Below are 12,006 nucleotides of genomic sequence, written 5' to 3' on the forward strand. Positions count from 1 at the left end.
AAAAAGAATAAAATAAAAAATATGAAAGAAATATAAGAGAAAAGTGGGAAATCAGGAAAGAAAAAACTAAAAAAGGAAAAACGAGAACCCCATTATTGGGCCTGGCCTACCCACATACAATACAAGCTAAGCAAATCCTGCCAGATTGTTTTAGAAACTATTTTTATACAGGCCTCATATTTTTCAAATACATGGCTAACAATTCTTGAAATGTATGTTTTGATGCCTACTTTTTTCCATACATGCATATTGTATATTTTTCTCATACATCTAAAATAATTTGCTATATATGTTTAACATTATTAAATACATGGTTAACATCTTTTTAATAATTTATTTAAAAAATTGTGTTACACGTTGAAACATTTCTGATACGATACCAAACATTATTTGTAAACTACGTGAATTTTTTTATAGATGAAATACAATTTTAAATATTCAGAAAAATCGTATTAAATTTTCAAGGTATTCTGAGCACTTTAATTTTTGGGTCATTTTTATTGCACAGAAAATCTAGAAAACAGGATAAACATGTCATTTTATTTTATTTAACTAAGAAAAACAGAAAACAAAAGGTAAGGACAGAAGGTAGTGACTACTAAATTCATCAACTTCATACCTCTCAAAGATGATCCATTAATAAGGTTAATCAAGTCTTATTAACAACCACCTTCTATTAACAACCACCTTCTATTAGCAAGATTAGAGTCTGGATGTATTATTTCTTTCCCTTGTAAACTGACTTTGTACAAACCCTAGGCCCCTCTGGTGTGTATGTAAATCGGAGGGGTTAGTCCGTAGAGGCTATCCTCATAATACTCATAGGCTAGACAAGTTAGGGTTTAGCCATTATGATCTCGAGATAGATCAACTCTTGTAACCCCTATACTCATCTATAATACCTAAATAGTTCATCCCCACTATCTTATTTCTCTTCACATGCAAGCTATCCACATCAACAACACTGCCACATCAACATTTCGTTAGAGACTTACATGTCAGGCCCAGCATAATAGAAAACATCCACGTTAGCTCCGGTCAACAATTCGTGCTTAAATTTTCTTTTATATAGCCGTCCACTGGGCACCGAAGCTACGGGATTTTTAGTCTTCTGCGTTCTGTAACAGAAGACGAGGCAATTGAAAAGCACGGACGCAGTACCTCTCCACCACGCCTTTTCCTATCCTCCTATTCTTTTTAACCGGCATCTAACGTCGAAATCGAGCCGTCTCCGCCAAAATCGAGCTCCGGCACGCGACCTCATCAACAGGCCAAGATGGAGCTAGCCACGGTTGGACGGCATCGCCACATGGCTACAACGCATCCCCGTTGCCCCGCATCGGCTTCGCCCGACCGCGACGCCGCGCCTGGGCTGTGCCGCCGCACACCTGCAGCGTGTCGGCAGCAACAGTCCACTTCCGACAGTTCGCATTGGCTTCGCACACCTGTAGCGGCTGCCCTTCACATCCGCCCGGTGCCGTCCCAGGGCCACCAAGGATCTTGCTGCTGCCCGTCGTTCAGCTCCTCCTCCCATTGCTGCGGTATGGATCCCAACGATGCAATTGTACCATATTCACCTCGACCCGATTCAACCCAGGCTACGAGTTGCAATCAGGTTCAGAAGCCGAACAGGTAGGTTCTCTGCGTCCCCTCCCTGTGTAAATATCTCCCATTTATTTATGCATGTTGCCCTATTAATAATTTAATCTAAGATAAGTATGCCCCACCATACCCCTCCACTTCCCCAAGTTCAGGGCATTTTCTCTTGAACATCTCCCCCGCGCCCACGGTTCCGTGAATTGATGTCGCCTCCTCCTAATTGTAGGAACACCAGTGCTCTTGCATCCTTCGAGCGTCGGTGATCGCGTCAGATCCGGGACATTGTTTCCGTGGAAGAAGCGATTGATGCCTTAAATCATCATGTACTCATCTACTCTACTTCATGATGAAGCCCATTGCTACTGTCCTTCTTCTCCATCCAGGCATCCACCATGGCATCATGATGTTTCTCCACAAGTACCAATCTATGTGTAGGGCAGATTACCATTTTCATATGCTTTCTTAATTTTCTGACATTATATTCCATATGCATGTTATACATGCTGATCGGTCAAGGGAAAGAATAAAACAAAGGGTTGTGCATGTGCTTTCAGATGCATTCTGTTGTACAATGTTTTTGAATGCATTTTGTGCAAGCTTGCTAGATTGCCTATAAGATGCTTGAATAAATGCCTCAACTACGTAACATAATTTTTAGAATGCAAGGGTTATTACTCCCATCTCAGAATATTAGAGTTAGCTATTGCTACCTGCTAGAGTTTGAATATGCCTAATATATGACTGCAACTCTGCATGTAATCCACGTTGACTTCTGTCCTAATTGAGAACTGCATTACACGCTAACCAGTAACCAGTATACCACCTAATTCCAGCCACAACGAAAAGTGTGCCACTAAATTCATGAAATATACATGTAATGCTGAAATTGCAAAGTCGATAATACTATGAAACAACCACCACTGTATGATTATTCAGTAACCGCTAACAGCGTGAGAAAATGGAATAGCATGTTTCATGCAATTTTACCAAGAACACCAACCATAATTACAAAGCATTATAGATATCGGTTTTGAAAAGGAAACGATCTGGTCTAACTATCAAACATGTATTTCATTTTTTTTCAATTAACAATTATTCCTGCAAACATTGTGAATTTATGTAATCATGTACATCCATGTTTTATCATTCTAACACAATGTGAGTCCAACTACTCTTTCTCATTACATGAACTTTGATCCTATACATTCCTATGATCCCGCAGGACACGCGGGGAATTGTCTAGTTAAATACAATCAAGCAGAACGTAGGGTTTTACCTCATTTAAGAGGGCCCGAACCTGGGTAAACATAGTGTCCCTTCGTCCACTTTACCATCGATCCTTAGACGCACAACTTGGGCCCCCCTACCCGAGATCTACTGGTTTTGAGACCGACATTGATGCTTTCATTAAGAGCTCTATTGTGTAGTCCCGAAAAAGTGATCTATGGCTCACCTAGTCATCAACAACAACATTACCTCTGGAAGGAGCCTGATCCCTGGCCAAACCCTCCAGCTCGGCGGTTTCATCGTAGCCGCCCGTACGGCCGTCAAGCCTACAACACCCCCTACGACCGCCGAATACCGTCTCTGCATCGGTCTCGAATACTCCAAAAAGATGGATCCGGTAGATGTCTCATCCTTTAACGAGCCGCTAGACTGCATCGCCGCCCTGGGGGTCTCCATAGATTATGGTCGGATCGGGCTTAAGCTCAACCAGAGGGAGATTTATCGACCGCCGATCACCCACCTGGTTGTGTTTGTTGAGGAACGAGCCGAGGACACTTTTCCACCTATGTTGAGAACCAAATATGTTCAGATCTTCGAACCTCTCGAGCCGGATACTCTTCCTCTAGGTGGGAATCCAAGTCCCCCGAACTCGGGCTCGGGTACAAGATCGGGGGAGCACTTGGATCTCCCCGGATCTGAACCAGTCACTTCGAAGATTTTTCAAGCTCCAAGCACTGACGTGGGTCGGGATTCAAATTTAACCCCACCCACCCACCACAATCAAAACTCTCTAGGCAACTCAGGCCCTCCAGACATATACGACCTGATGTATATATGGCAGTAACCTCAGGAAATGGTCCATCACTTTTGGGCCAGATTCCTACTTGTCAAAAACAAGATCAAAGACTGATGCGACGATGATGTAGTCTCGGTCTTCCATCGCAATTGTACTGACAAGGGAATACTGAATGCCCTCGGCCGTCGTCACATACAGACCCTCACGGAACTATCACATGTAGTGCAAAAGTACTGTGCAATGGAAAGCACATGGAAGGCCCAAAAAACTCAACTAGAGTCCACTACCTTCAAGCAGTGTGCGGCCCGGACAAAATGGATGCACCCTAGCGGGCCATCCGATCACTAGTTTGTCCGTAGAAAAAATAAACCCTTTACGGGATATAGGTACGTTCTTTACGAACTCCTCGACAAACCCTGTCCGATACATGTGACTCCTAGCATGGACCCAACCCATAGCCTTCGAGCATGTTGGGTACTCCGGCAGGTAGCAAAGAATGGAGAGGCCATCCTCACCACCATAACTCCAGAGAAATACTCCTCGAAGAGGGACGATTTTAACATCCTCACAGTCTTCGAGACCTTTTCTTCAAATAATCCTGAAAAAGGGTGCTCCGCGACCTCGTCGAAGTCACCAAGTTACCGCACTGAGCCCATTGAACGACACGGAAATAACCTTCACCGCAGAAGATGAACCAAAGGCTCGGTCAGTCCGAGCACCCACCGCCCTAGTCCAAAACCCTATTGCGGATGGCTTCCAGCTTACTAAAGTGCTCATGGACGGTGGAAGTGGGCTTAACCTCATCTATCAAGACACGTTCGACAAAATGCAAATCGATAGGACACGCATTGAGCAAAGCAATACCACCTTTCGAAGCATTATCCCCAGTCGAGAAGCACAATGCTCTAGGAGAATCAAACTGGATGTGGTATTCGGCACGTCCGAGAACTACATGTCCGAAGAGTTGCTCTTTCATATGGTCCCCTTCAGCATCGGGTATCATACCATCCTCGGATGGGATGCCTTGTCACGCTTCCAGGCTATACCCCATTACGGGCATATGAAGCTTAAAATGCCCGGACCCGACGGAATCATCACAATCTCGAGTGACTCGGACAAAGCACTCCGTGCCGAAAATAAAACCGCATCCTTGGCCCTCGAGGCGTTATCCGAAGCCCTAGCGGCCAAGGAACTAACCACCCTACGGTCCACTGTCGACAAGGACGATGAGATCCTCGACAAGAGACCTAAATGCACCTCTTTCAAGCCAGCAGAGGAAATAGTAAAATTTAGAGGGCACCCGATGGACCCCAATAAGACAGCGTCTATCGGAGCATAGCCGGAGCTGGCGGTGGACGCCGCTTTATGCACATTCTTGCGTGAAAATTGGGATATTTTTGCCTGGCACCCTTCAGATATGCAGGGCATCCCACGTAGGTTGGCCGAACACATCCTAAACATAATCAAGGGTTTCAAACCCGTGAAGCAGACACTGCGGCGATTTTCTGATCCCAAGCGTCAAGCCATGGGAGAAGAGCTAGCCAAACTGCTAGAAGTCGGGTTCATCAGGGAAATCAAACATCCGGATTGGGTGGCCAACTTGGTCATGGTACCAAAGAAGAACAAATCTTGCCGCCTTTGCGTCGACTTCAAAGACCTCAACAAGGCTTGCCCTAAAGATCCTTTCCTGTTGCCCCGCATTGACCAGATCATCGATGTAACCGTATGACACGATTCATTGTGTCTCCTAGACGCCTACTCCGGATACCATCAGATTGAAATGAAGGAATCGGATCAGGCTGCAACGGCGTTCATCACCCCGTACGGCCCTTTCTGCTTCAACACTATGCCCTTGTTGGGGAATGTAGCAGAAATTCAAAATTTTCTTACCTTTCGTCAAGATCTATCTATGGAGAAACCAGCAACGAGGGGAAGGAGAGTGCATCTACATACCCTTGTAGATCGCTAAGCGGAAGCGTTCAAGAGAACGGGGTTGAAGGAGTCATACTCATCGTGATCCAAATCACCGGAGATCCTAGTGCCGAACGGACGGCACCTCCGCGTTCAACACACGTACAGCCCGGGGACGTCTCCTCCTTCTTGATCCAGCAAGGGGAGAGGAGAAGTTGAGGGAGAGCTCCGGCAGCACGATGGCGTGGTGGTGGAGCTTGCAGTTCTCCGACAGGGCTTCGCCAAGCACTACTACGGAGGAGGAGGTGTTGGGGAGGGAGAGGGCTGCGCCAGGGGCAAGGGTGAAGCTCCCATGCGCCTCCCCACTATATTTAGGGGTGGAGGGGGCTGGTTTCTTGCCCTCCAAGTCCATTGGGGCGTTGGCAAAGGTGGGAGGAAAGAAATCCCATCATTTCCTTCCCCACCGATTGTTATCCCCCCTTTTTAGGGATCTTGATCTTATCCCTTCGGGATATGATCTTATTCCTTCTAAGGGGAGATCTTGGTGCGCCTTGACCAGGGATGTGGGGCCTTGCCCCCACTACCCACGTTCATGTGGGTCCCCCCATGTAGGTGGGCCCCACTCCGGAACCTTCTAGAACCTTCCCGGTACAATACCGAAAAATCCCGAACATTTTCCGGTGGCCAAAATAGGACTTCCCATATATAAATCTTTACCTCCGGACCATTCCGAAACTCCTCGTGACGTCCGGGATCTCATCTGGGACTCCGAACAACATTCAGTAACTGCACACTAATTCCCATAACAACTCTAGCGTCACCGAACCTTAAGTGTGTAGACCCTACGGGTTCGGGAATCATGCAGACATGACCGAGACAACTCTCGGGCGAATAACCAACAGCGGGATCTGGATACCCATGTTGGCTCCCACATGTTGCACGATGATCTCATCGGATGAACCACGATGTCAAGGATTCAAGCAATCCCGTATACAATTCCCTTTGTCTAGCGGTATTGTACTTGCCCGAGATTAGATCGTCGGTATGCCGATACCTTGTTCAATCTCGTTACCAGCAAGTCTCTTTACTCGTTCGGTAACACATCATCCCGTGATCAACCCCTTGGTCACATTGTGCACATTATGATGATGTCCTACCGAGTGGGCCCAGAGATACCTTTCCGTCAACCGGAGTGACAAATCCAAGTCTCGATTCGTGCCAACCCAACAGACACTTTCGGAGATACCTGTAGTGCACCTTTATAGCCACCCAGTTACGTTGTGACGTTTGGTACACCCAAAGCATTCCTACGGTATCCGGGAGTTGCACAATCTCATGGTCTAAGGAAATGATACTTGACATTAGAAAAGCTTTAGCATACGAACTACACGATCTTTGTGCTAGGCTTAGGATTGGGTCTTGTCCATCACATCATTCTCCTAATGATGTGATCCTGTTATCAATGACATCCAATGTCCATGGTCAGGAAACCGTAACCATCTATTGATCAACGAGCTAGTCATCTAGAGGCTTACTAGGGACTTGGTGTTGTCTATGTACCCACACATGTATCTGAGTTTCCTATCAATACAATTATAGCATGGATAATAAACGATTATCATGAACAAGGAAATATAATAATAATAAATAATTTATTATTGCCTCTAGGGCATATTTCGAATTCTCTATGTATTTCGCAATTCTCTATGTCATATTGTAAATGCTGCTTCCACGCTCCACTTGGAGCTATTCCAAATGGTTGCTCCACTATACGTATCCGGTTTGCTACTCAGAGTCATTTGGACAGGTGTTAGAGCTTGCATCGACGTAACCCTTTATGCCGAACTCTTTATCACCTCCATAATAGAGAAACATGTCCTTTATTTACTCCAAGGACAATTTTAACCGATGTCCAATGATCCATTCCTAGATCATTCTTGTACCCCTTAACTGACTCATGGCAAGGCACACTTCCGGTGCGGTACACAACATAGCATACTATAGAGCCTACGTCTGAATCATAGGGGACGACCTTCGTCCTTTCTCTCTCTTCTGCAGTGGTCGAGCTTTAACTCTTAACTTCATACCTTACAACTCAGGCAAGAACTCCTTCTTTGACTGATTCATCTTGAACACTTTCAAGATCATGTCAAGGTACGTGCTCATTTGAAAATACCATTCAGCGTTTCTGATCTATCCTCATAGATCTTGATGCTCAATGTTCAAGTAGCTTAATCCAGGTCATCCATTGAAAAACACTTTTCAAATAATCCTATATGCTTTACAGAAAAATTCTACATCATTTCTGATCAACAATATGTCAACAACATATACTTATCAGAAATTCTATAGTGCTCCCACTCACTTCTTTGGAAATACAAGTTTCTCATAAACTTTGTATAAACCCAAAATCTTCGATCATCTCATCAAAGCACACATTCCAACTCCGAGATGCTTACTCCAGTCCTTAGAAGGATTTCTGGAGTTTTGCATATTTGTTAGCGTTCTTCAGGATTGTCAAAACATTCTGGTTGTATCACATACAACCTTTCCTCAAGAAAATTGTCGAGGAAACAATGTTTTGACATTCCATCAGCAAAATTTCATAAATAATGCAGTAACTGCTAATCCATTTCCAATAGACTCTTAGCATCGCTACGAGTGAGAAAGCCTCACCGTAGTCAACTCCTTGAACTTGTCGGAAAACATCTTAACGACAAGTCGAGCTTTCTTAATGGTGATTCTTACCATCATTGTCTGTCTTCCTTTTAAAATCCATCTGTACCCAACGGCCTTACGACCATCAAGTATTTCTTCCAAAGTCATGGATCCTTTCTTGGATTTTATGGCCTCGAGCCATTCATCAGAATCCGGGCCCACCATCGCTTCTCCATAGCTCATAGGTTCATTGTTGTCTAGCAACGTGACCTCTAAGACATGATTACTGTACCACTCTGAAGCAGTACGCATCCTTGTCGACCTACGAGGTTTGGTAGTGACTTGATCCGAAGTTTCATGATCACTATCATAAGCTTCTACTTCAATTGGTGTAGGTGCCACAGGAACAACTTCCTGTGCCCTGCTACACACTAGTTGAAGTGATGGTTCAATAACCTTATCAAGTCTGCACCATCCTCCCACTCAATTCTTTCGAGAGAAACTTTTCCTCGAGAAAGGACCCGTTTCTAGAAAGAATTACTTTTTATTCCGGATCTGAGATAGGAGGTATACCCAACTGTTTTTGGGTGTCCTATGAAGATGCATTTTATCCGCTTTGGGTTCGATCTTATCAACCTGAAACTTTTTCACATAAGCGTCACAGCCCCAAACCTTTACGAAACGACAACTTAGGTTTCTCCAAACCATAGTTCAAACGGTGTGTCCCAACGGAATTACATGGTGCCCTATTAAAGTGAGTGCGGTTGTCTCTAATGCCTGACCCATGAACGATAGTGGTAATTCGATAAGAGACATCATGGTACGCACCATATCCAATACGGTGCAACTATGATGTTCGGACACACCATCACACTATGGTGTTCCAGGCGGTATTAATTGTGAAACAATTTCCACAATGTCTTAATTGCATGCCAAAGCTCGTAACTCAGATACTCATCTCTATGATCATATCATAGACATTTTATCCTCTTGTCACAATGATCTTCAACTTCACTCTGAAATTACTTGAACCATTCAATAATTCAGACTTGTGTTTCATCAAGTAAATATACTCAACATCTACTCGAATCATCTGTGAAGTAAGAACGTAACGATATTCACTGCATGCCTCAGCACTCATTGGACTGCACACATCAAAATGTGTTACTTCCAATAAGTTGCTATCTTGTTCCATCTTACTGAAAACGAGGCTTTTCAGTCATCTTGCCCATGTGGTATGATTTGCATATCTCAAGTGACTCAAAATCAAGTGAGTCCAAACGATCCATCTGCATGGAGTTTCTTCATGCGTATACACCAATAGACATGGTTCGCATGTCTCAAACTTTTCAAAAACGAGTGAGTCCAAAGATCCATCAACATGGAGCTTCTTCATGCGTTTTATACCAATATGACTTACATGGCAGTGCCACAAGTAAGTGGTACTATCATTACTATCTTATATCTTTTGGCATGAAAATGTGTATCACTACGATCGAGATTCAATAAACCATCCCTTTAGGTGCACGACCATTGAAGGTATTATTCAAATAAATAGAGTAACCATTATTCTCCTTAAATGAATAACCGTATTGCGATAGACATAATCCAATCATGTCTATGCTCAATGCAAACTCCAAATGACAATTATTCAGGTTTAATACTAATCTTGATGGTAGAGGGAGCGTGCGATGTTTGATCACATCAAACTTGGAAACACTTCCAACACATATCGTCAGCTCACCTTCAGCTAGTCTCCGTTTATTCCTTAGCTCTTTTATTTCGAGTTACTAACACTTAGCAACCGAACCGGTATCTTAATACCCTGGTGCTACTAGGAGTACTAGTAAAGTACACATTAACTTAATGTATATCCAATATACTTCTATTGACCTTGCCAGCCTTCTCATCTACCAAGTATCTAGGGTAATTCTGCTCCAGTGGCTGTTCCCCTTATTACAGAAGCACTTAGTCTCGGGTTTGGGTTCAACCTTGGGTTTCTTCACTAGAGCAGCAGTTGATTTGCCGTTTCATGAAGTATCCCTTCTTGCCCTTGCCCTTCTTGAAACTAGTGGTTTCACCAACCATCAACAATTGATGCTCCTTCTTGATTTCTACTTTCGCGGTGTCAAACATCGCAAATACCTCAAGGATCATCATATCTATCCCTTATATGTTATAGTTCATCACGAAGCTCTAGCAGCTTGGTGGCAATGACTTTGGAGAAACATCACTATCTCATCTGGAAGATCAACTCCCACTCGATTCAAGTGATTGTTGCACTTCAGACAATCTGAGCACAAGCTCAACGATTGAGCTTTTCTCCCTTAGTTTGAAGGCTAAGAAAATCGTCGGAGGTCTTATACCTCTTGACGTGGGCACGGGCCTGAAATCCCAATTTCAGCCCTCGAAACATATCATATGTTCCGCGACGTTTCGAAAAACGTCTTTGGTGCCTCAACTCTAAACCGTTTAACTGAACTATCACGTAGTTATGAAAACGTGTATGTCCAATGTTCGCAACATCCACAAACGACGTTTGGGGTTCAGCACACTGAGCGGTGCATTAAGGACATAAGATTTCTTCTGTCCGCATAATCGCTACTATCAACTTTCAACTATATTTTTCTCTAGGAACATATCCAAACAGTGGAACTAAAACGCGAGCTTACGACATAATTTGCAAAGATCTTTTGACTATGTTCAGGATAATTAAGTTCATCTTATGAACTCCCACTCAGATAGACATCCCTCTAGTCATCTAAGTGATTACATGATCCGAGTCAACTAGGCCGTGTCCGATCATCACATGAGACAGACTAGTCATCATCGGTGAACATCTTCATGTTGATCGTATCCACTATACGACTCATGCTCGACCTTTCGGTCTCTTGTGTTCCGAGGCCATGTCTGTACATGCTAGGCTCGTCAAGTCAACCTAAGTGTTTCGCGTGTGTAAATCTGGCTTACACCCGTTGTATGTGAACGTAAGAATCTATCACACCCAATCATCACGTGGTGCTTCGAAACGACGAACTTTCGCAACGGTGCACAGTTAGGGGGAACACTTTCTTGAAATTTTAATGAGGGATCATCTTATTTACTACCGTTGTTCTAAGCAAATAAGATGCATAAACATGATAAACATCACATGCAATCAAATAGTGACATGATATGGCCAATATCATTTTGCTCCTTTTGATCTCCATCTTCGGGGCTCCATGATCATCATCTTCACCGGCATGACACCATGATCTCCATCATCATGATCTCCATCATCGTGTCTCCATGAAGTTGTCTCGCCAACTTATTACTTCTACTACTATGGCTACCGGTTAGCAATAAAGTAAAGTAATTACATGGCGTTGTTCAATGACACGCAGGTCATACAACAAATAAAGACAACTCCTATGGCTCCTGCCGGTTGTCATACTCATCGACATGCAAGTCGTGATTCCTATTACAAGAACATGATCAATCTCATACATCACATATCATTCATCACATTCTTCTTGGCCATATCACATCACATAGCATACCCTGCAAAAATAAGTTAGACGTCCTCTAATTGTTGTTTGCATGTTTTACGTGGCTGCTATGGGTTTCTAGCAAGAACGTTTCTTACCTACGCAAAACCACAACGTGATATGCTAATTGCTATTTACCCTTCATAATGACCCTTTTCATCAAATCCGTTCCGACTAAAGTGGGAGAGACTGGCATCCGCTAGCCACCTTATGCACCAAGTGCATGTCAGTCAGTGGAACCTGTCTCACGTAAGAGTACGTGTAAGGTTGGTCCGGGCCGCTTCATCC

This window comes from Triticum dicoccoides, chromosome 7B (assembly GCF_002162155.2).
Source record: "Triticum dicoccoides isolate Atlit2015 ecotype Zavitan chromosome 7B, WEW_v2.0, whole genome shotgun sequence".
Taxonomy (NCBI): domain Eukaryota; kingdom Viridiplantae; phylum Streptophyta; class Magnoliopsida; order Poales; family Poaceae; genus Triticum; species Triticum dicoccoides.